Here is a 26,434-nt window from a genome sequence, read left to right as displayed (position 1 = left end):
CTGCATTTCCTCAGTGGTGCTAGAGAGAAGACACATAAAAAATAGATGCTTTAATTACGAACTTTTTTCTAGAGTAGCTCCTTTGCAGAAACTCATCCATTTAAAAGTAACTGAATCTTCTCCCTGCATGTCAGAGGCTGAAGACAGGAGAACATACTTTACATACCTATAACCCTGATCACCATTTTGGATTCAGCATCAGAGAAGCTTAGTATTATTGATTTGTCAAACAGACTCCACATCAGAAAGAAATTATACTGAAATAATTGACGGTGTCTTTAGGGTGAAAAAGGTGCCAAAAAACTAACTGGAATATTCCATTCTTACTGTTAAAACAAAGGAAGGAGCATAAGGTGCTACAGAAACCATTAAACGACATCAGCCCTAACACATACAAATAAATACACAGGAACTGAAGTGGAGAAAATCAAATGGATGCACAAAAAAGGTGGTTGTTCTGTCATTATTCAAATCTGTTCTTCCATAGTCTTGTCATAGATGCTTAAAAATACGCAAGCTCTCACCTGCAATCTCAATCAGAAAAGAATAGCATTTTGCTGCGATCCTAAGAAGAAAGTAAGAAAACCAAAAGACAAAAAGGAGAAAAACAAAGTTTGCATTACTGGTAGGACAAACTGCATGCAACTTATACCAAATTCCAAAGACTCGTGAAAAAAATCTATGCTGAAATATGAGGATCTATGCAGAGTCCCAGGAGCACAGACAAGAAAGACAAGTATTATTTGAGAAGTGAAACTGAACCAACTTAACAGTCAATCAAGATGCTGGACCAATTTAGCAGGCACTGGTCTCTTCAAAAGATCAGGGAGAAATACAACAAGGTCTTTGCAGCCACCTCATACAAATAAATTTGTTAAGAGTTAAATTTCTTATCACAAGTGCAAAGCAAAGCATGTAAATGCAATAACAGTCCATATTCAGTGATAAACATGATATGCTTTGCATTAGATCTTCTCTGTTGCCAACCAACACAAGAAAATCGTAGATTTTGGCCACCTCGTCCTAAGAACAATTTTGAACTGTTGCTTCCAGACAAGAGCAAATATTCATGGCTGTCCCCAGTTAGAACAGCTGGGACTGATTCATCACTGGATGGGTGTAGCCCAAAACTGTGTATTCTATAGCCTTCCATGCCATTTCCCAGAAACTGTTGTCAGTAGAGGCCTGCGAGGTGGGGGGATGTTCCTGTCCTCATACCCTTTTGTGGAATTCCCTGCCCTGAAGGAAGGACTGAGCATTCCTGCCTGAACTGGAGAATATATAAACTTGGAGTTTCGGAACCTTTCCACCACTCATGGGATCCAGAGGAGGACTGCAGCTCACCGCTCTCAGCCAGACTGAGACCACCACCCTCGGTGGAGACCACCACCTTGACCAGACTGCAACAGCTCTCCCACCAGCAGGTTTTTCCCCTCTCCCTTTACTTTGGACTCGGGGGGGGGCCCAAGGAACACCACTCTGTTCATGCCCCAGGGTGCTGGGTTATACATTTGGGTTTTGTGGGTTAAGACCAATTGTTTGTCTGTATAATCATACTTATTGTATTATTTTATTAAATTGTTATTCTGACTTATAATCTCTCTTTTGAGTTGAGTTCATTTCCCCTGCTGGTTAACTTTTAAACCAGCACAATGGCAAAAGTGACAACACATGAAAACACTATTCAGCTTCATGCCTGAATTAATCTCCTATTTATCATTGACAGACAGGCACAGAAAAAGCCTAATAACACAACATATTTCATCACTACTTTGCTTACACCAAATAAACTATGATAATCTTTTATGTTAAAAGACAAACATACTGCTGTGTCTTGAAGAACTGAAAGAAAACAGCACATAACTAATAAAGAATCAGAGTAACATGAAATATAGCTCTTATCCTGGTCATAAACATTTGCTCTTAATTTTTCATTTATATTACTCCTTCCTTTCTTGCAATTCTCTACCTTTACTAAAATCTCAAAAAAATTGAAGCAATTGAAAAATAGAAAGCTGTGTTCACAAGGGGCACTGGAGTCTTAAAATCAATTCTCCACTCATAACCTGAATTTTCCAGCTGTGCTCATGAATGTTGCATTCAGAAAACATAAGAGTTAAGGGAATATTTTCAGGTTCTTCTGTACACAAATTCTGAATGCCAAATTCCCTAATGTATCTGCAGAACTTGTGTACAACTGGACTGTTTTAGAGCAATGGAAATGGCATCCTTCTAGTGGCATAATTTAAAGCAAAGGGGTAAAATACATTGAAAAAACTTTTCACATCAAAGAACTCCACACAGAAATTAATGCAAGCACAGACTTTATACACTTTTTAGCACATCTCCCTTGCTTTTCACAGAGACAGTTACATTGTGGGACCAAATAAGAATATGTATTAGTTGAAAAACATCTTCAGCTATCTTCCTCTATTTGATACAGCATCATTTATCTGTAAAGAACACCCAGAATATTCAAATGCAAAAACACATGCAAAAAACACATGCAAAAAATACATACACTTCAATTTCTAGCTTTCTAGGGCTAAAATAATATCAGAAGAATTATAATGTGGCATTTATCTCCACAAAACCTATCTGTGCACTTCAGTCCATTGTACAAGGCAGACAGTCTAAACAACTACAGATTCCAGACAGCTAAAAGTGACATTCAGAATATACACTTTGTTTGGTAAGAGGAACTGGTAGTGCCACAAGCCCTATCTTTTAACTAAGCACCATCTATTAGTTTGATTAGACTGTGTGATTATTCAAACATCTTCCTGAAATTTGATCACTTGAAATTTTCTCTTTTACAGCACCCACACAAGGACAAAAATTTTGATATCGTGCTGCTAAACTGGATCTCCTATTTCTGATAGTAAGGTCTAAAAAACTACCTATTTTTAATACTTGTCAATGCTAATGTTCCCTTGGTTTGACATAGTGTCTTGGGGAGGATACTTAGATGTCATAGAACAGTTATTTAATATCCCTGTGAAACTAAGCCAACAATATATACAAAACAAAGGAATTTCAAAAAGGACAAAGTACTCCCAACATAACATGCTCTGTAGAAACTTGGGAGTTTAGCATCTGAAGTTTCTGAAGAGCTTGTTTTTTCTCAAGGGCACAGACCCCAAGTGTAATTATCCTTTTTATCTCTAAACCCAGTTTTTGCATGCTACTGAGGAGCACTAAGCTTTAGACCTAAAAATCAAGAGGGATGTGAATGAGGAGGCACAGAGACTCAAAAGGAACACAAAAGTAGAAACTGTGACAAAGTAATTGAATAAGATTATAGAAGACATGAGTTGTTGACAGGAAATAATGTTGTTCTGATTTACACTGGATGAGGTATGGATCGTACAGAGAATAAGAGTCAGAGTTGCAGAAGTTAGCACTACATGCAAAGGGGAAAAAGCAAAGAAAACAATATCAAAACAAACTGAAATTGAAGTATTGAGTGTTCTGCTTTGTGATCATTTTTTATCAAAATCATAATTTATGGGGGTTTATGTAATATTAATGTTCAGTTGGATAAATGCCACTGTTATAAGCAAAAAAAGGGTAGTGCTTCAATCTAATAGGAAAAGGAATTAATAGCATCTCAAAGCCTGTGGGTAATTCTGATAAAACTGCTAACTTATAAAATGGAAAACTTAAGACTTTCAAAGCAAATTTAGTGTATCAGTTGGTGAAAACAAATCTCAAATCATCATGTTGAATGTAAGAGATGAAGCAGCATCACAATCCAAATTGTATCAAACTCAAAGGAAGCCTCTTACAAAATTTCAAAAACAAAACATGGAAAGTTACGAGTTTCATTGGTTGCGACAAAGTGAGTAAAACCATTTGTCAAACCAAGGACATCCCATGGAACTGAAAAAAAAAACAAACCTGTTTCAATAAGAAGTTACTGTCCTTCATGCAGCTATTATCCCTACTGTTACCAACAAAATGGACAAAGAAAAGAAAACACAAAGAAAAAAGCCCCGCAAACAAGCAGATTTTGGAGATAAGCCAAGTGACTCAGGAACAGGAGCTAATGAGTGCACAGAGGACAAGTGCACAGAGGATGCCAAAGCTGCTTTTTATTATGACCCTTAGAACACAACCAAGATCAGTTCAAATCATTACAGATTCCACCACTGAGCTCATGAAAGGATTTCACATGAAGAAACATTAAGTTTATGATTTGCCTTCCAAACCTAACATAAAACAGTCACTCAGCTTTGTGACATACGATAGACATTATCAAGAAATGTTGTTACAATTATCAGAAGGCATTAGTAAGAAGTGTGCTATGGGTTACAGACAGCAAGTCTGGCCCCATGCCAAATATTTTAGCTCTGAATGCAGCATGGGACACTTTTTTCTTTTTTTTTTTTTTTTCATTTTTCAGAAATGCTTTCACAGCTCAAATAATAGCAAAGTATTTCTGACAGAAAGCATTTCAGAGGACCTGACAAGCATATAACAATGCGGGAATGATTGGAAAATAAAGTGAATAAACTGATCAAGAGATTGTATACTCTATTAGGCCTGCACAAGTGACAGCTGAGGAGAGGAAAAGTGTTCTTTACATCTGTGTCTCTTCTCTCAGAAGGCTGGTCCTTTGCTTTTTAAAGGCAGCTATCACTTACCACAGCACTACTTATCAATATTTAAGCAATGAAAATATCTATTCTAACTCGCACATCTCTCTCCCTACAACAAAAACAGATTCAAAATGCCCTGTTTCCTACAACAGTGCATAGAATGACTTACAAAGATGGTTCTATCTGGAAGAAAAAAAATAAATAATTTATCAAGATTATACAAAATTTGGGCTTTTTTTTTTTTTTACATTTTATATCTATGTATGTTGCTCATGCAAAAAACTCATAAAATGAAAGAGCAAGTGCTACAATTTAAGTAGTTCTGAGCTCTAGTTTGCAAATCTGGCCCCTGTTAGACAAGACTGGACGCAACTACTAAGCAGAGGATGAATGCAGTGTGCAGACATATAGCCATTCCCATGCACCACCCAAAGACGTATACCCTGTCTTCATCTCAATTGATTAATCTGAACCTACTGGAAATTACAAACTGCAATTTTTTTATTTTTTTTAATCCTTCCCTGCCCTCCACAGACTTTTCCTTACAGACTTTTTTTCTGACACACTTACCCAAAGGCACACATACATATCAGACCTGATTTATAACTACACAACTCCTCCTTCATACTGCAAAACCATTTCCACCAATACAGGAACACCAGCAGAGAAAATGGATCAGGTCCCTCTCGCCTAGAGGAGAACACTCATGTACACAGCATTCAAATCAGTGAAAATTATTAAGAACCTTTCCAGAACCTCATCTGTAAAGCTGACTTTTCCATCCTTTTTATTCAGTTTGCAACAGAAGGCAAAGTCCAATTAATATTGTACAACTTTTATCATCATTTTTGTCTCAGCAGACCACACCAAGAACACATTCCTAAGCCTGAACTGCATCCACAAAAGAGACAGTTACAGTCTCCCTATTTCCTTTTCTCTCCTGTAGAGTGTGGTTTCCCAGATGACCCTTCCACTTCACACATCAATTTTCAGTATTTCAGAAGAAGCATGACACCTTCTACACCAAAGAAATCTCACCTGTTTAGGAGCCACAAATAAGGCCACTATGCCTTGGAAATTATGTCCTTTCTTTCTGATTTCTCAGGATGCATTTTTAGGTGAATCAATAAGCAATGACTGGGAAAAAATCTGTAAGGCTTTAGTTTTTGCACAGGTCCTTCTGTACCAAAAAGGACCCTTTTTGTACCGAATTTCAAAACAGCTGTCTACAAAAGATAACTGTTTTCCTGTACTGGAAGCAGAAGGAAGGAACAGTCAAGGCTATATAATGACTGTGCCCCTTACCATCTTTTCTAGAAATGTATGGAATTGGCATAAATCGATTTCCTCAATTCTGCAAAAACAGCAACACTCACACCACATTTTCATTTACATTGCCTACTTCCATTTCTACAGAAATAAGTCTGAATTGTGTGATTATTTTTATCTCACACCCTATCCCCCCCTCAAATGCATGTATTAGCTTTTCCATCAGAATTTTTCATGTTGGTTATAACGATATCTCTGCAAGCAACAAACACAGCACAGTCACTCTGAATTGAAAAAAGCCTTAAAGTCCCTACTGAAATTTTTCAGGAGAAAAAAGTGTATAAATACTCAGAGACCAGAAAAGAAACAAACACAGCATTTTCTTTGACATCTGGCAGGTTGCATGTATAACTGACTTCTCTGCTGTTGATCAACTTCTCTGCAAGTCTAATTGAAATAGCTTATGTAATTAGCCAAAGATTTACAAACACTGTTTACCAGCCACTTAGAGGCGAACTGAAATTAGCAAAAGGAAAAGTAACAGCTCAAAGCATCTGTCTGACAAAGTGAAACCTTCATCAGTGCTAGAAGCATGACTGAAGCTGGCAATAAGGTTTCTCCCACATTCCCACATCCTTCTTAGAGATTCAAGGAAGTATGTGCTACCTTTACCCACCATTGTGTGGGTTCAGAGTCCTTGGTTTAAGGCAATATAAAGAACACTGCTTGGCCAAACAACTAGACAAATTCATGGAAGAAAGACCAAACACAGGCTGTTAGCAGGATGCAATCAAGAACTGTAATTAAGAATATGCTATAGGTAGTTAGTTTTTTCATCTTTTTAAACTTATTTTCAAGAGACAACTATTTCAATCTATACTAAACTACATTTACAAATTTTAGAAGTTTAAATAAATTGTCAATTTTATCCTAATGTTTCTTACCAAAAAAAGTATTCTTTGCAATTAAAGCTTCAGAATTTCCTCACCAAAAAAGAGCACATACTATAGATTCGGAAACTTTTATTCTTCAGTGAATACAACCAACATAAGTAACTGGACGCTAGAAATAGGTTGTAGTAAGAATAAATAGATGTATGTATTCAGGATGCAACAAAATAAAGTCTCAGTTTCTCTCAGAAGCCCAAGCACCAGAAAAACCTTTTACATAGCAATCCAACACAAGATTTATCCAAGTCTACATATTTACTTAAGGCTTACATTTTGAGATTCAATTCAAGCCATTTCCTGGCTTTTTTTAAACACAGCACGATGGTACATGGCATTAAACACAACTATATCAGGTTCCCGTCTAAAAGGAAATGGCTTGTGTGTCCTGTAAATCAAGCTTTGAAGCAAACTGTGCACAAAGAGAAAAAAAAAACGCAGTTACAACAATTTGGCTTTTAATTTAAACATGTGCTATTTCTTGTTATATGACTGGTTTAATTTAAATGCAACTTCAGTTGAGAAAGCACACAGCTTTAAGCAGATTTACCTGCTTTTAACGTTTCTACTTCTAACCAAGAGAACTGACAAAGTCACATGAAGTTATTTAACCTTATATTGAAGATCACAGCTATTTCAGAACTGTCTTAACTCAGATCTTGTCCTTTTCTTTCCCTCACTGTTGTTTTTTTTTTTGTTGTTGTTGGGGGGAGAGCGGGGTTTGTTTGGGTTTGGAGTTTGTGTTGTTTGGTTGGGAGGGTTGTTGCTTTTGTTGAGGTGGGGTTTTTTTGTTTTGTTTTTCCTTTTTTTTGTTAAATCCCTTTCAGAATATACTCAATATAATACACTCAATATACTCTTTAAAAGACAGTATCAATAACATATGAAAAAGAAGAGGGGACAGCTTCCCACAGAAAACAATGGCAAGAGAATTGTTTAGAGGGTTTTTTAAATGGTAAAAACATATACTACCATTATAAAATAAAAAAGTCACTACTTTGGGATGTACTATAAAATCAAAAGGTCAGCAAAGCAGACAATTCAGAGACTTAATATTTAAAAACTGAACTTAAACAGCAGCAACACTCCTTGTCACATGTCATATCACCTGCTTTCCCGCTCACAAATTCTCTAGGCTAGTTGCATAGCCAACAGATGAAGATAAAAACAGAGCAACAGAAAAACATAAGGGGAGCAAGAGGACAGTAAAAGACAGATTCAGTTTAAAGGTCTAATGAGCGTAACTTGTGTGTAAATAGGATTTCTCCCCCTCCCATCTTTCTCTAGATGGTATTACGTCAACCTGAAAACTTCTGACCATTGGCTTATTTTCTCCACCAGATTCTAATGACAGTCATGAGGTACACATCTTCAAAAACAATTTATTACTGCATATGCTGCAAGTCCGAATTGGCCTTTCTGGTAATAGGATTATTCACTGTGTAGCTTTTAATATTCTTAAGCGACTGTAAGCAAGTCTCTGAAATAATTTTGGTATTCATCCAAAATTACTTTGTTAAAGTTACAGAAAATAAAATAAAATCAAATATAAATAACGTGTAGAATTCGATGCACTTCTTTCACATGGAGGTTTAAGTTTTCCCTTATCAGACCAAACTGCTGTTCAATTCTTGTCAAAAGGAAGAAATCTAGTTTACACTACTGAATGAATTACAGCAGGTTTAGCAAGAGGAAATCTGGCTTCATCGTGAAGATCTACCTCTTGAAGCTTTTATACCCTCTTCTTTAAAAGCTGTCATCCACAGTCTCAACCTGCAGAAGAGATCCTCCTTTCCACTTCACAATCACCTTACAGAAAATATTTATGAATTAAGAACTGAATAATGCACCAAAATCTTTTTATGAAAGTTATTCACTTTCCACAGCCAAATGTTATCACACAAAAAGTTAAGGAAAAGTTAATGGATTCTTAAAAGACTAAGAGACCCAAGAGAGTTCCAGGACTTCTATATGCTCCATAACAACACGGGCTACAGATTTTACTTGCCTTCATCTGTCTAACAGAAACTGTCACACTGGAGTAGCACCAAGCTGAAACCACTGATCAGAAAGGGCTTCCCAAAAAGTTCAAAACTCTGCAGGTTTAGTGCATCTTCAGTATTTTAAGGGGGTTTACATTACTACATAACGATCTCAAATGCAAGGAGGCTTTCCTCTTCACCCTCCTCCCACTGAAATTGCGAATGTGGAGGAAAACAAAAGAAAGGAAGTACATTCATCGCTGAGATCGACTTGAGGAAAGGGCTTTCAGAACAATGGGCAGTAATGATGTAGTTTGAGATGGTGCTCCATTTTGGTGAAAGAGTAAAAAAGTAACTGCACCCTGTATCCGACGGTGGTCACATGCTCTATATTAATACACTGCAAAAAAAAATTAATTTTTTGAGCGTTTAAACCATTGTCCTTAGAGAGTATACGGCTCGAGTCTAGGATTCAGACAACATACGGTACCAACACTGTGTCATAACCTACACTCCATTTGACATACGGCATTTTCTGGAGTTTAGGAACGCCAGCAGAAAAGTCATCCCAGAGGCGCCCCGGCCACAAAGTGCGCTGTAACCGGAGTGCCGGGCGTCGGACAAACTTTCTGCCCCCGGCAATGCCCGCCCGCCGCCCCGCTCCGGAGCTCGGCCGGCGGAGAGAACCGCACCGCCGCCGCCGCTCCTGCCCCTACCCTGCCTGTTCCCAGGAAGAGCCCGGTCGGGCGCTGCCCAAGCCCTCCGCGGGCAGCGGCCACGCCGCGCCCCGCCCGCACACAGGTGTCCCCCCGCGCCGAGCCCGCTGGCACCGCGCCCGGCCGCAGGTGAGGAGGGCAACTTCCAAACTGCGGACGGGCGGCGGCCGCCCCCCGCGGCGCCGCCCCCCGGCCCTACCTGCAGCCCCCGGCGCCGCAGGATGCCCGGCTCGTCCATGCCGCCGACCCGGCGCGCTCCCGCCGTGCGGCTCCGCCTGGGCACGCCGGACCGCCTGGGCACGCCGGACCGCCTGGGCACGCCGGACCGCCTGGGCACGCCGGACCGCCCGGACCCCGCTCCGCATCCCCGCAGCTGCCGAGCGCTGACATCACGGCCGCGCCGATTGGCGCCGCCGCCGCACGTGACCGGCAACTTCGGGGCGCGAGGTCCGGACCCGCGCACCGGCACCGCCCGCGCGGACACGGGGGCTGCGACCGCTCCTCGCCTCTGCCCCGGCTCGTCTGCTTTGAACTCGAGGCGGGCAAGAGGTGAACGACAAGTTTGCGTTTACTTACGAAATGGAACTGCTGTAGAGTGTTATAAAAGCACTGCCTAAGAAACCGCGCCCCACGGGATTCCCGTGTGAGGCTGCGGAGAACACAGCCAGAGAGGACGGGCTACCCGAGGGGTGCAGGACACCGCAGCCCGCAGGTCCGGCTGTGACCTTGGGCTTGGCGCCCGAGCGCCTCTCATCAGCTCAGCTGACCCGACAGAACCAAGCAAAACTCCTCTAGGTGAAAAACCAGGTGCTGAATCCGAAGAGGTTACGTCTGAAAGCACACATTATAATGAGCAAAACGGTATTGGAGTTTTCTTACCTGTCAAGCTGCTGGTTAAACAAACCATTGATTTTTTTTTTTCCCTAACAACTGTCACCACACTATTAGCTATTCACCCATTAACAGTCTAAAACAAGGATTATGACAATCACAACCTCAAATCTAGTATGAAAAAGAAATATTGATTTCCTGTCAGATTGCATCATTTTGAGTAGTAGTCCATGTACGTTTCATAGTAGTAAAACCTGCTAGGAGCAAAGGCATTTAGAAGAAAAAAAAAATGAAGGACTGATGAAAGGATAACGCTGAGCAGTAACAGTTTATCTGAAGAAGAGAGAAAGAAAAGGCTGCTGTATTCTCTGCCCCCACTCCCATCCTTTCTTCATATGACTGAAATGCATTAACATTACTGTTTTACACTTGTTACAATTTAAAAATTAAAAAAATCAGCCATCTTGCTCAACTACATTTCTCTGAGACCTCCAACTGTATTATTCTAAAGAAACAGTCAATTTTTACCTAAGTTACACAGTGACATTAACTGAACGTGTTTCTCCCTTTTGCTGTCTCTCCATGTCTCCAGCTCCAAATGCATCCACCACATTGGGTCAATGGCTTAAAACTCAGCCATCACCAATCTTGGTTACAGGACTAGAGCTGTATTTCAGTTCAGAAAGAAAGGAGATGCTCATACTGACCAAAACTCCAGCTCCACAAGAGGGAGACAAGAAGAAAAATCAAACACATCGACAGATTTACAGATTTGTAGGCCAGAAGGAGGTGTTGTGCCCATCAAGTTTGACCTTTGTAACAAAGGCTTCTCAACCCTCCTAAATTAATTTTTCAAGTATATAATCTCTTTAAGCAGCATGCTGAACCTAGTGAAAACTTTTTTACTTTACAGAATCAAACTGAAAAGCTACTAGATCCCTCACCTGTCTGAAACAAAGAGAAAAAAGTTACATTAAGGATACGCAGTTACCTCCTTTGAGTTCCTCCCAATACTCCTATTTTCCTTTTCTAAGTGTCATCTTCTTTCTTCTTTGTTAACACTTTAAAATTTTGTCCCAATCATTCACAACCATGTGTCCTCACATCCTTCTCTATTTCCAAAGACAGAAGCGAATGACAATTTAAATGCTGCTGTTATGCCTCCAGTGAGGGTGGCAAAAATGAATTAGCCAAAGACTGTCAAGTTTCAAAACCTTACCGTTTGTCTCTCACAACACACTGCAGTTGTTGTTTGCATTTATATACCCAATCTAAATACATATTTACATTAATTATTTTAATCACTGAAACAAAAAGCCTCTTAAGTCTCAATTTCTCAGTTCCTTTAAAGGTAAATAATACTGAGGTGTAGTTTTGTTCCAACCACCATTTTATTCTATCTAACTATGCATAACTGTCCAATATATATGTATGAATTAAAAGCATCCTATCCCACTGCCTGAGAGGTCATTACTTGAACAACAGCACAAAAAAGTCATACCTTCAAGTAATGTATCACTGACAGGCACAGATGCAAAAAGCCGATAACCTCACAGAACACCTCAAGTATCACAGAAGCTGTAATTTTGTACAAGGACAATTTACAGAAAGGATCAGAAGCAGACAGGACTGATGTACATGCATGAAGAAACTATCCAACTAGAGATAGAGTGCAAGTATTACTTTGTTTTGCAATAAGGCAAAGATCATTGGTACAGCTACTTAAGTAATACCAGAAGGCAGGAGAATGAAACAAAGAGAAGACTGCCTTCCAGTCGAAGATGAGATAAATCTCAAGTAGAAAAGTATAAAACTACCCTTCAGTGAAAAGTGCATTTACTGTCAATTATAGAAGCTTTCCTAGGCTTGTGCTGCAATTTATATAGGTGTATTAGAAGGATTTGAAAGGCAGAGAGTTGCAACTAACAAGGGAAGCATTGACTGAATTTTCTCACAATCTGTGAATCTCTAGATTCATACTGCCAAAGGTGTATCTGTATGTTTGAAAACATGTAAAGCCTGCTGGTTTTTTCCTGGAAGCTTTCATTATTTTTCAGATTATTATTTCAGTTACATTCACTATTGAAATCATGGCAGATAAGATCATGGCATGGTAAAAGTTATGTTTTAGAAGGAAAATCATTAAGTATAAGCATGCTCTTTGAAACACTTTAATATTACCATCCTTATATATATGAAACAGCAAAATGCCCCACAGATTCCTTCACATCCCTTTTATCAGAAAGGCACAGTTCAGATGTACATGCACCACAAAATAGCACATGTGTACAGTGTATGAACAAAGAAACTTCCTTTTTTTTTTTCCCCTCATCAGGGGAGGCAAAGAAATACAGTCAATAATCTAAATTTAATTTTCCCAGTAATCTTTTTCCCCTATAAAGGAAGCATTTAACATAACTAAATGTGCAGGATGTTTCAGAATTAATTTAGATACATTCTTCCAAGTACATGTTCATTTAAAGCTGTGAAAAGAAACATGGTAGAAGATAATTTTCAGGACAATTACACAAATTTAGGAAGCTTTTATCCTTATTCAACTACCCTTTTTTTGCATTAAGCGTACTGCTTCACTTAGAAAATAATACTGACTGACAAAACCAGGAGAATTTAGAAATCACTGTGATTACTGAAATCAGCCAATCAACCAGATAAAATCTAAGCATGCAAAAATATGTATGAATATGCAGATTTAAATTTAATTTTATGTATAAACATATCCCATGTGTAGCTGCCACTTTCATACTACATGTGGTGGCAGCATATGACAAATCACATTTATTATGCACATGAAACAACTCGCTTGTATTCTGCTCTTAAATCTATCTCTGTCAGGGCTATTTCCTATACGTTAAATACTCTACAGTATCCAACCACCATCACTGAGTTTTAAAAATTATTATTTTCCTCCTAAATGTGAATATTCCAGTGCTTAGAACAGATAACAAGAAATGAAATAATTGCCTTACATTCTGATAAGTTGCAGTCTGAAATAACAGGAACATTACCCCAGCACTGGTAAAAAGGGAGGTTTTCATCACATTTTTGTCCACTGATAAGCTATTCAAGTGACTTAGTAGAAAAATTAAAATACTGTGCCATATTTTCAGAAATCTAGGTAAGTGGACACACTATAACTACAGATAGCTGTTTTTACAAGCACAGGAATGGAAAAATATGGAAATATTAAACATTACTTCCTATGCAGCCTTTCTCTAAGCACATTAGAGAAGAAAGAACAATTAGAGCATACCAGAGTGTGTCCTCTTGGATGCTGTAGTTATAATGGTTTTGAAACAAACTTCTGCAAACACTGCTTTTGTGATTTTTGAAAGGAGAGTAGCCCCACAGTAAAGGACCTGGGGGTCCTGACTGATGGCAGCCAGGACGGCCAACGGTGTCCTGGGTTGCATCAAGTAAAGCATCGCCAGCTGGTCAGGGGAGGTGATCATTGCACTCAACTCTGCACTGGTGCGGCCTCACCTTTAATATTGTGTGCAGTTTTGGGCACCACAATATAAAAAAATACAAATTTATTAGAGCATCCAAAGAAGGGCCACAAGGATGGTGAAGGGTCTGGAGGGGAAGCCAAATGAGGAGCCGATAAGGTCACTCAGTCTTCTCAGCCTGGAGAAGAGGAGACTGAGGGGAGACCTCACTGCAGTCTACAACTTCCTTGTGAGGGGAAGAGGAGAGGCAGGTACCAGTCTCTTCACACTTGTGACCAATGACAGGACTCAAGGAAATGGCATGAAGCTGTGTCAGGGGAGGTTTAGGTTGTATATAAGGAAAAGGATTTTCACCCACAGCGTGGCTGAGCACTGGAACTGGCTCCCCAGGGAAGTGGTCACAGCTCCAAGACTGACAGAGTTCAAGAAGCACTCGGACAACGCTCTCAAGCACATGATGTAATTCCCAGGGTTGTCTTGAGCGAGGACAGGAGTTGGACTTGATGGTCCTTGTGTGTCCCTTCCCACTAGGTATATTCTGTGATTCCACAGTAGTTTCAAGCATAAACTGCCAAGGGAAGATGACATTACAATTCCACAAAGGAGTCCAAGGTTATTTTTCTGAACAGTCATAAGAGAAATTGAGCCACCTTTATGTGCCACACCAAAGTAATCATACTCTGCATACAATTAAGAAATCATAACACAGATCACATTCCTGTTTTGTAGCATTCTGAAAACAATATCAGTTCCTAAAGAAATTTATCCCCAATGTTTTACCTGAATTTCAAACACCCTAAGCAGACACAGTACATTATTGTTTATTCCCAACAAAAAAAAAAAAATCTGTAAAAGCAACTATCACTGAAAAGTTTTCAACCCTCCTATACGTATACATCCACACCAAACCATCCATATTGTCACTCCACAATGCTGTCAGGAAAAGGGATTTCATTAGAAATGATAATGGATACCAAATCATCATCAATTAAAACCACAAAAGCATGAAAGCAAAAGCCCTGTAGGATACTGGGAGCTGAAAGATGCGCATGTATTTCTTATATCAGTTTGAAAAATCATTCGAAAAGTGAATCAAAACAAAGAACATCTTTGAAGAATTTTATACGGATCAGTATCTAGACATCTTACGTAAGTCAGAAACTTCCTACTATCACTACCTATCGCTACATTACCCAAAAGTTTTCTTAATGCAATGTTTTTAATGTTTTCAAAGGAAAATAAGGTTAGGGAAACAACACTATCCATCTGCCTCTTGTTCTTTCAAATTCTGAAAGGTCTATTATCGGTGAAGTGTCACTGAAATTGGCTACAGCACTAGAAGTGAGATGTTTCATCAAAATTAGCAGCAAAAATTGACAGACCCACACTTAACGTCATCACCAAGACAAGGGAAGCTGTAATCCACTCAAAGCAGCAAATACCTTTTTAGTCTGTACATACAGACTAGCAGACAGAACTATAACTCTTCAATGTATGCAGCAAGAATTTCCTCATACAACCACAGGAAGGCTTGCTTGTTTTGATATTAACAGTAAAGTATATTTAAGATATTTAGTCAGTGAGGGAATATAGGCCAGCTTTATTACAAACTACTTGAACGAGATAATGAAAATCCATCACTTGGCTTTCATGATTTATTTTCCAGCATTTCATTTACCCACAGAAGTTATGCAGTGATATCATATGAACTTGCACACTACTTTAGGAAACAGGGAAAACAATTCTCCCATTTTAGAGTGTTAGGGGCTAAAGTTGCCTTGGCTGAAACTGAGATTGCGAAAGACAATTTAATAATAATTATTAACATACATTGAAATTCTGAGAAACTAATGAATTTAACAGAACCAAGTACCATCCACAATATCATTTACTACTAATAATGCATGTTAAATAATATACAATTTTAGACACTGCAAACAACATATATTTTATGATTCAAAGTGCAAAAGTTACAGTATTTCATCTACATAGTTATTTATTTTCCTGTATACATTTGCCTAGTGTCCCTTCTAAAGGGCTGAGAAAAAATATGGAATAAATGCTCCATATGAAACCAACAGCTCCCTTTCAGGGTGCAACATGATAACCAGCACCCCTCAGGAGAAAAATACAGACATGCTTCACCAGCCAAATGCTTTCAAGGCACTGCTTCCTCTGAGTCCCCAGCTACAGCACTGAAGAAGGCACTGCTGGCCTGACAGCAAAATTGTGAGCTCTTACCAGGTTTTTTCCTCTGTTCTCCTTCAGTATTACAATCCTGTCCACACATACACGGAAAAAAGTGCATTGCCCCTTTTACATCTTTCAGAAGTAAAGACTTTTGGGCAAAAATCACTTCATGGATTGATAGAGTGCTACTGAATTTGTGTCCCACTTTACCACATTACACAAAAACATATTCAGATAAGCCAAGCTGGTTTGCTGTGTATCCAAGAGAGAACTCTGACTACCAGGGCCAGCAATGCATTAAGAGATACTCTCCTATTCTCCTGAGATACCATATATTACTCAGAATAGAGATCACAAGCAGGGAGAAATTCAAGATTCCTTAGTTAGCAAAACTCTAATTCTCTTCTTCTGGAGTGGATAAACCTACACAAGTGGCAAGCCGCAGGTTAGTGCAGGGTGCAACAATTTCTTCAAAAAAAGAAAATATTACTGATTCTGTGATTATATTTTTTAAGGTTCTTGAAAATAAACTACTTTTTCCTACTAAAGCACATATACCTTGCCAACAGTTGCAATTACACATGTAGGAGCAGCCACACTCCATGGAGAATGTAGGTACACACTGGGTTTTCATGCCACCTGCTGGACAAAATCCTACTTATATCAACTCATTTCAGAGTTTGCCATTCATTCAGAAGGCTAATTTGTTACCTTAAAAAGGTAATAAATCAGTAAAGAAAATATTAGAAGAAAATAACTGTTGCAAAAGCAAACCAACTTTCTAAATAAGTTTCAAATAAGTAATCAACCTCTCTTTCAATGACAGAACATACAAGAGAAGACTGGTTACAACAGACATGCCAGCTTCATCCCTTTTGCATCAAATACTATTCCTTAATGCATCAAAAAGCATTGGATCACCAATTCAACCAAGGTAGCCAGCCCTCCGATCTTCTAAGTTTTCCATAATTATGCAACAGCATAAACCAAATTTCTTTCTGAAAACAGAAGCACATCATGAGTACAATCTGTTTCTCTCATTAATCTCTTTTCAACAAGGACTGAGACATACACACTAAAATGTTCTTCCTTTTTTCAAAAGTTGCTGAGCTACTTGTCTCAGCATCTCCCCAAGGAATGCTTAACATCAAACTCACAGGACTTACACCATTTTCAATCTTAGAATTCAAAGCACGACACATCTAACTGTGTTTTCAGAGAATAAGTAAAGAACCCTCTGAGTTGAGGCATTTTCTAACAATGAGCTCAGTGGCATACTTTAGATTTTGTATATGGAAAAGGAAGCAAATTCTTAAAAAAATTCTCATGGCAAAAGAGTAACAATAGCAATTACATTTTGAATAATCCCTCTTAGATATACAGAAGTTTGATTCTCAGGTGAAATCAGTAATAGGCCAGCTGCATTCCAACTACAGATATTAAACTCTGGCATGGTGTAAGTACTTTTTTTATTTTGAAATCACTCTGAAAAATGACACAGCTAGTCTCCTTTATTTTCATGCCATGTTTTTCTTTTTAGAAGCACTTAATCTCAACACTTGTAATAATGCATGATTTTCTCAATGAGATAACATATTAATGTACTTTAGCTTAAAGAAGTGTAATTCTTCTTACTATGTTTTGGTTGTTTCTTACACTCTAACATTTAACACTTTCCATTACACATGCATGGTCCCACTTCTTCACAAGAGCACCCTCCTTCATTAAAGAACAATAGTTAAGCCTTTCAACATCCAAATTAATTCAGAAGATAGTTCACCTTGCTGAAGTCTTGACTCCCCATGGACAGAAATTCCATTAGAAACCAGCAAAGTAAGGAAGTCTGGAACAAAAGGGAATGCTCTCCTACTGATAACTAGTGTCAATCCCATATTTGATAAGCAGAGCACATTTAACAAGCATGCCAAAAAACCATTTATTCACAGTTACAAGCTTCTGGAAAAGCACATCATGCTAGGGAAGTTTTTCAGGATATGCTTTTACTGGTCATGAAATTAATGAAATATGATGAGATCCAACTCCATTTCAGCTGTTGGTTAGTTCTCCTACCTAACTTGAGCTTACTGTTTCCCCTCCCTTATTTAAAGCAGGCAATCTCATAATTCAGCTTTGTTTCTTACTACCAATCTTCCTCCTCTCTCAAATAAACAACCTAACAGAGGGAATTAGGAATCTGTGATCAGCCAAGTGTATATTACTATGAAATTATTCCATGCATTACAAAGCCAACCATCATTTCTGAATTTAACTGAACAAATACTATCTTCCACTGCACCACGTAACTGCAGGTATTCAGCAATGAATAAGAGGTTAAATGTATTTATGAGAGAGTAGCAGTTAAACAATCTCCTGATGATTATTATATCTTTTACTCGAGTGACATTAGGTTGACTTGAGCACTTATGTCGTTTCTTAATCTCCACACCACCCTGAAAGAAACTCCTTAAGAGATGCAATGGTTCTACTGTACTATTTATTTACTAAAAATCTGACAGAACTGGATATAGACATATGCACTACAATATGGCATATTGTGGTAAAAGAGAAAAGCAAGAATACTTTCTAGCTTTCCTGAGATAGTAACAATGCTAAAAATCATCAGTCCACTGTGGCACTGTACAGAAGAGGGAAACAAACACGGTGACTACACCACAGCAGTGAAGTCAGAACAATTTAAATCACCGTATATCAGGACAAGGGAGGGATTGCAGGAATACTAACAGGTAAGGTATAGTAAAAAATACCAAAGTCCACATTTCCACCTGCTTCCACAGGTGGAAGTGCATTTTGCAGTAAGATATCTGATTCCACATGAATGTACAAGGAAGTCTGACTAAAAACCAGAGGTACAAACACCCAGCAGCATGTGCCAAAGCCATCTGTGATAATCAATCCACTTAACGTTTCAGGTCAGTAGAACTACGTCTGCTTTTAAACCTAGAAATGTAAGAGATTAGAAGTAGCAGTGTACCATCCAACACAAAAGTACCCTGCTGGATGTTCTCAAATTGAAAAATGCCTGCAGAAAAATTCTTGCTAGGCACCTTTGCTTTGTGGAATTAAAAAAAAAAAAAAAAAACAAAACCAAAACACCACAAACATAAAGAGAAGGAATGTTCATTCCCACCAGAGAGATTTGGATAAACTACGTTTCCCCTCCCTCCTCCAGTGCCTAGAAGTCAGCAGTGTCATTCAACCAGTTTAAGTCTCTTTGTTTTCAGAGTTACAGCTATCATCAGAACCATGGGAGTACTTCAGCTTGAGGGATGAGAGCTATTTTTCCCACCCACACCGTCTGCTTCCATCCTCTGCTACATTACAATCACTTCGCAAGTACCAAGGCATGAGAACATGTCAACTTACAGAGGAGAAAACTAAAATGCTACTTCATCAATTTAGAATTATGCTCTATTTGGTTATCCTTTAACACAAGGATACTACCCCACAACAAAAAAAATTATCAGAAAGGAATATGCCTCATCAGCTTCCAAATAATTCCACCATTTCAGGCCAAACTTCCCTAGGAAGTTCAAAGAATTTCGTTATTTGCATTTCTGTTAACTGAAGCTGCCACAGAATCAATCAAGTTTTCTACAGTGAAAGAAGCACTAGGAAAGTTTCTACAATGATAAAAATTAAGTTTCTTGACAATATAAAGTATCATTATCAAAATTCAGGTCAGTGGAGCAGTACCTTATCCTCTACATCATTTTTTTTAATCATCCTATCCTAATTCTGCATTAGTATCAAATTCCAAAGACCGTTAAGAACAGTCAAAGAAACTGTATCTGCCTCATAAGAACACTGAATAACACCCTAACCTACTGTTACTCACCTAGGCCACACAGGGAGCATTCACTCCAAAGTTACCAATACTCTCACTATGTCTTCAGATCCTGAATGCAGACATAAGTGTACACAATAGTTTTCCTACACTAATAATGTTATTCCCAATGCCTGTCTTATCTCGATCTATTTTAAAGTCAGAGCTGTGAGTGAAATGAGTTTAAACTTTTATTTTATTATTCTAAGAATGGAAATCAGACCATTAAAATCAGATTTGTACATCAGCACACACTCCTCAAGCAAAGAACCACCTCCTTGCAACTTGTTAATATTTTCTCATTAAATGTTAAAAACTCTGGATGAATAGGTGTTTGAATTAACATCTTAACTGACAGACAATGAATTCACAGTAAGTTGCTTTCTGTGATGGTGACCAGAAGGCAGCATTATAGGTAAATTTTCCTACATCCTTCAAAATGTCAGTCATTTTTCCAGTTTCTTCCTGCTTTCCATGTCTTTTTTAGTCTCTTTATCACCCTCTCATTTCCACACCTGTATATCTTTTAAGAAGTTGCAGAAGCTTTTGATCTAAGGCCAGAAAACTCCACTGCTATATTCCTGAGTCTTATTCCTTGTTAATCACAGATTATAATTTTGTTCACTTATCCTCTAAGCAAAGTCCAACAACAAGCTAAGAAAGCTTTATTTCCAGAAAGGCATCTAAACTTCAAGCAGTATAAACAATTACACATCGATTTCTTCTGGTCATATAGTTTATTGCCAAACACCATTACTCCTTTGTTTCTCACATGGCCAATTTTACGAGCATGAAAAGTTTGTGGCCTCACTTTTGTAACACTTCCCACTTTTCCCACTTTTTTCTTTTTAAACTACTGGTACAACAATTCTAGATGACATCTTAAGATAACCATCACTAACACCACACACAGACGACCCAAATATCACAGCAAACAAGAATAAGCCCTTATTTGGAGTCACTACTAATGTACAGTCAGAAGTTTCAGTTCTAGGCATGAAGCATTACATTTAACCAAGCTTACTGACCTCAACTGTGTGGGTCCTACAGACCAAAAAAAAAAATCTAAAAGAACAAGGCCTGCTCAGCTGAAAACACAGGCTTAGAAAGTAATTTTAACAGCCCTAGATTCTTCATTATCACTGGTCCTAGCGAGCCTTTCAGTGTTCAGGCAAAGTCTCTTAAGAAGGAGGAAGACCATATGGGAAGCCTGGAAAACAGAAGTATGGTACTTATGTGCAAAATAGGGATGTATTGCTTAGCTCCTACACATAGTTGACCTTGACTGGTTTTGTACCATTGTCAGTATACAGAAGAGGATTATACCTTCATTCAGCTCCAATAAACTGCAATACCTCCTTTCAGTTCTAGATTACACTCAAATACATCCTGAAAGCTGGAAGATAACTGAGGCTGATGGAAAAACACTTACTTCCTCAAAAAGTGAGTATGTTTGCAAGACAAGTTGGATATGCTCACAAGATCTTTTAGTGTAGGTCAGTCTTCTGTGAGAGATTTTTTTCCATTTTTCTTTAACTAATGATAGTTTGCAGCATTAGCTGTGTTCTCAATTCTGAGAAATTGAAAGTTCTCCTTGGGAGGAGAGTTAACCCTGACCATCACCACATCTGTATTTTAACCACATCCAAGAATTAGCAAGACAAGCATAAGAATTAATAAAGCCATTAGTTTCAATCAGACAACTTAGGAAAGGTGTCAACATCTAGAACTCCATCAAGCAACTGAATCTACAGTTTTGTTTTAAACCCAAGTATGCCAAGACTATTTTGAAAAAATGATACAGACAAACAGGGACAAACAATGATAGAAACAAATCTATATTTGTGAAACAGAGTACCCAATCATAGGCTTGTCAACATACTACAGTTCCACAGCTCTGGACCAGGTCTACTCCAACCTTTTGCTATGTAAAAATATGAAGTATATAGGCATGTCTATGAACATGGATGTTCATTTCCCTTTCTCTACTACTAAATTAGATCTATCTAGTGGATTAGAATTGCATTTAGGTATTTGCTAAAAGTAAATACAAAGAAATATGAATGCAAATACATATTCATGGGTAAGAAATTAATCAAATAAAATACATAAGGGAGAACAACTCTCCAGTCTTAAAAGCTAGAAGCAATTGAAGCACAGAAAATCTGCTACCATTAATTGACAATTATAGTATTTCCTAGGAATAAAAACTTTCCATTTTAAAAAGATTTCCAGTGATTAGTCTTAGATGTTAAGCTAGTTGTAAGTCAAACAAGAATATGGTTTTCAACTCTATACAATGGTTTAGCATTCAAATAACGTCCTCAGTTCAGATTCAGTGTTTCTGAAATCCAGCTAACTATTTTGGAGAGATTTTAGAGACAGAGCCAGGATTAGTTACTTTGGCAATTTCCATTATACCTTCTTTTCCTTCTCACAAGTGCCATCCTTGTACTTGCTCATTAATTTGCAGAGTATTAATTAGCTGCTCACACATAGGCATTGAAGACCTGAGTCCCTGGACAGAAAGAATTAAAATTTAAAGGAACCCAAGATGCAGGTTCCTCTTGCTCTCTAGTAAGTTTACTTAAAAATAAATTCAGCTATACTCACTAGATAAAACTGAATACAGGCAATTAATGATTTGAAAAATTTCCTACTATTCTAAAATAAAACTCTTAAATAAAAGCCTTTTTTAAATTATGTGATTTGACCAAGCACAACTGATACTGTCATTCACTTATCTAACCAATTAGTGTTTCTAAAGTATTTGTTTTATTTGTTCACAATCATTTATTATCTACACTGTAATTTTGCAGCTTCTCAAACAACAAATGGCTGTCTTGCATCTGGGGAATAAAACACACAAAAGGGTGTTGGTGTGCTGTTTGATAACATGCAATTACTGGTAGTTAAGTTCTAATTAGCATAATTAGTTTTGAAACAGTTCTCATAATAACTGTCAAAATTATGTCAATTTAGCTGAAGTTAATGGCATATTTAACACAGACACACTCATTTTCAGTATTATACTATTTAAAAGTAAGGAAGAGGCAAAGCCCTTTCTGAAGAGGTAGAACTGCTCTTCATAGACACTGCACATTTCTTAACATTGTTTCCTTTCAGCAATCCAACTTATAAACCAATACTTCATATAATTACCACCCTTCATTTTCCATAAGACCATCTGTACAAATTAACACTGATGAAATGGCAATAAAAAACAAGTAAACTAAAGTACAGATGCTTGCAAACTCAGTCTTCTGTTGTTTGGGGAAAGGTAACAATATTCTGGCAGTTTGCAGGGGGATATGTGGTTTGAAGGGGGAGGAAATCAAGCGGTAAAACCTGAAAAAACTGAAGGAAACAGTATACTAAAAAGTAGCAAATTATTCTAGTCATACCTAGATGTCTTAGTCTGAGCCGCTCCCCCAGGGGCTGGGAGCTAGGGTGGTTGGTCCCAGGAGAGTTTCCTGCTGAGGGACCAATCGCAGCTGTTATTTTTCGCTCCTGTGAAATTAGATATTCACAACAGCTGGAAGTTGTTGGCAGTTTTAGTTGTGTGTGAGAGCGTGTGTGAAAGAGAGAAGCTGGAGGGGTGGATGGGGGCCCACCGTAACCCAGGGGGGGCCCCTATGCCCTCGTGGCCCTGTCTCGGCCAGGGCTGGAGGCAGCGTGTAGGAGTGTGTGTGTGTGTGTGTGTGTTGTGTGTAGGAGAGAATCAGAGACATGAGGGGTGGCCGGGGGGGCCCCCGAACCCAGCGGGGCCCCTGGGCCTCCTCAGCCTTGATTCAGCCAGGGCCGGGGCAGTTTCCTCGCCAGTTCTCCCCCTCCACTGCACAGTAGAGGCGGTTGGAGCGGACTCAGAGGCCAGCCAGGGGAGTTGCAACTATCTGATTCCCTGGCAGGCATGCTCGTTACTGGAGACGAGCCAAGAGACAGGCCAGAGGGGCTTGGAGGTGCCACACGTTAGGTTTGGACATGGGCTACCAAAACTGAAAGCTGCAGCAGCTAAGGAAGAGTAGAGAGCCAAACCAGCAGGTTTTTCTGGGTAAGGACTTTTTGATGAAGACTATATGGGGTAAAAAGAACTGAGCAGAGACCCAGAGCCTGCAACCTGGAGGGTGAGAACGGAACATCTTACTCCCTAGGAGGAAACCTTCATGAAACCAGGGAGGAAGAACTCAGAGCTGACTCCCTGGACCTTTCACGATGAAGATCCAGATGATGCAAGTTGTTTCCCTTGCAGCTCAGGATGAGACCTCAGCATGGAGCTGAGGGCTGGTGGGGGTGCACGAGAACCCCTTTCCCTCATACTCCAATGAGAGAGAGACTTTTTTTCACTATCACCCGGAAGACTTCTCCTGAACTGATGTGGGAGGGGCCAAGGGGTGGTAGGATTATTATTAATACTGTGTATTTGTTTGCTCTTTAGGTTCTACAGTATCTATTGTATACAGTAATAAATTGTATATATTTCCTTCCCCCATACTGAGGTGTACCTATCTGAAAATTTCTCTTCAGTGTTAAGGTAAATTGTGGGGGGAAGCTTAGAGATTGGATTTTTGTGGGGGTAAAACCCCCACACTAGACAAAACATACCTTCACTGCTTAGCAGGAAAGGGCATAAGCCATTCACAAAGGCCAGTTTATACTGCTTTTTTAGTTTTGATGTTACTAGAAACTACTTCCAAGTATTCAAAGATGTTCCATTATTATACTAAGTAAAAATTTAGTCATTTCATTGACATCTTTCACATTTACAGCAGCATGCTTTTTAGTCTGATTTACTTCATACTGTATATTCATCTTCCACAACAGAAAGAATACCCAACCTGAGCTCAACACTTGCCATAAAGCTGAAATCACACAACCAGTCTTGACTGAATTTAAAAGCCAAGTGTATTACAATGCAAATGTTTCATTTGAGGATCTTGTTTATTATATAAATATTTCATAGAGCAAGTTACCATAAAGTAGGTATGAAATATGCTGTCTTAAAAAGCCCTCTGGACTGTGAGAAATCTTGCTTGTGGCATAGAGGATTTTTAAATTGTATAAAACAGGTAAACAAAACTAAAGCCTTCATGCTCATTAAAGTAGGAGATTACTTTTTTTAAATTAGGAAAAAAAACCACATAGACAAACAAACAATAAATAAATAAATAAAACCTCGAACAGGAATTTGACACTAAACCTGCTCCACTAAAAAAAAAAACGGAGTGAGTGGGGGGAAGGGAGCCAATTAGTTTTACAAAAGATCTGGCCGAATTCCTGGCCAATGGCCCATCAGAGGCTGGGGGATGGCTGGCTCTGCTCAGAGTGGGGAGAGGCAGCCCGCGGAGCTCGCTCTGTCGGAAGGAGACGGGGGTCTGCGTGCAGGCATTTGGAGAGAAGGCCTGGGAGCCTGTTTGTCTGGTTTCCCGTCCTGGTCAGCCCTGACTGCTGGCTTCAACTTTCCTGGGAGCTGTCTTTTGTCTCCAGCCCGGACCTGCTGTGCTTTCGTCGGAGAGTCTCTGTGCTCGCTGGGAGAAAAGAAGGAGCTTTTTGGGGCGCCATCAACTGGGAATCACAAGAACTGTAGGCCCTACACCTTCAGCGATCCAACAGCACCCCCCGCAGGCCACGATTAGGACTGCGCTAAAGGACAGAGAAGTATGCATTCAGACCTTTTTTTTCTAGGATTACTGTCTGGGTTTTTTTGTGTTCTGTTACTGTTTTTGCCAACATACATGTATCTTTTAATAAACAGTTGTTATTTCTTCTGGGTTTTCAACACTTCCTCAATTAAAGCCCCTTAATTTTGAATTTACAATTGCTGAGAGAGAGGAGTTTGGTCTATCTTATAACTCACCCTCTTTAGCAAACATTCCAGTCTCCTCAGACTGAGACACCTAGATAGAGAAAAAGAGAAAAAGAGAAAAAGACTCCAAGTCCCTCCTCAGACCCGTTTCCTCAATGAACACACCTACTCTCTTACTTAAAATACACCGGTTTTGAGTCTTACCGGGGTCCATGTATGTAGCTTAACATTGCTGCAGTCTTAATTTAAAGTTACCAGCCAGTCCTTCCATTGTTTCTCTTTGTTCCAGATCCATCCATCCTGGGTTTCTTGGCGCAACAGACCCGAAAACAGGCAAAAATAGGCGGGTGTGCTTTTCAAGGACAATAGTACCTTCTCCCGGGGCCGATGGGCTTAGGTTTCCCAAGTTTCAGCACCAAAACTGTGGAAAACATCCCTCTCTTTAAATTTAGAAAGACGGCATAAACTTAAGGAACAAAGAAACAAGGAAGAATTTATTCAACGTGTTTGGTCTTTCTCACACCGAGTTTCCATGGAAAAAGACACCCTCAGTTTAAATTCCTGTAGTGGTCTGAACCTTGTTTTCCCCCCAGAGGCTAAGAAAAGTGGTAACCTCCAGGGGTGGAAACCCCTGGAAGTTTTGAAGTTCTGTCCAATGAGCGCTCCTGCAGAAATGTAAACATACCACAACCAGACCAGAAGAGAAGAGTTGTAGTTGGGTAGTAGAAGAGTAGCCATGTTGTAGGAGCCACGAGGAAAGGGGCCCAGAGCCCCTTGGGGCCTC

At 39.0% G+C, this 26,434-nt stretch overlaps 1 protein-coding gene across 4 annotated transcripts in view; it reads right to left on the bottom strand.

Annotated features, from left to right (window-relative positions):
• The window catches only part of MAST4 (microtubule associated serine/threonine kinase family member 4), a 300,551-nt gene that overhangs the window by 189,288 nt on the left and 84,829 nt on the right, over window positions 1–26,434 (bottom strand). Inside the window, exon 1 of one of the 4 annotated variants that reach the window (XM_027634982.1) lies at window positions 9,715–9,741. The exons of the other annotated variants lie outside the window; for them this stretch is intronic. The gene's annotated coding sequence lies outside the window, so the exon portion shown is untranslated. Of the gene's footprint in view, window positions 1–9,714; window positions 9,742–26,434 lie in introns of those variants that run through there. 4 annotated transcript variants of the gene reach the window in all.

Source organism: Corapipo altera, unplaced genomic scaffold (assembly GCF_003945725.1).
Source record: "Corapipo altera isolate COAL_440 unplaced genomic scaffold, ASM394572v1 61411, whole genome shotgun sequence".
NCBI classification, from domain to species: Eukaryota; Metazoa; Chordata; class Aves; order Passeriformes; family Pipridae; genus Corapipo; species Corapipo altera.
The sequence above is the reverse complement of the archived record's forward strand: the minus strand, read 5'-3'. Positions and strand labels throughout refer to the sequence as shown.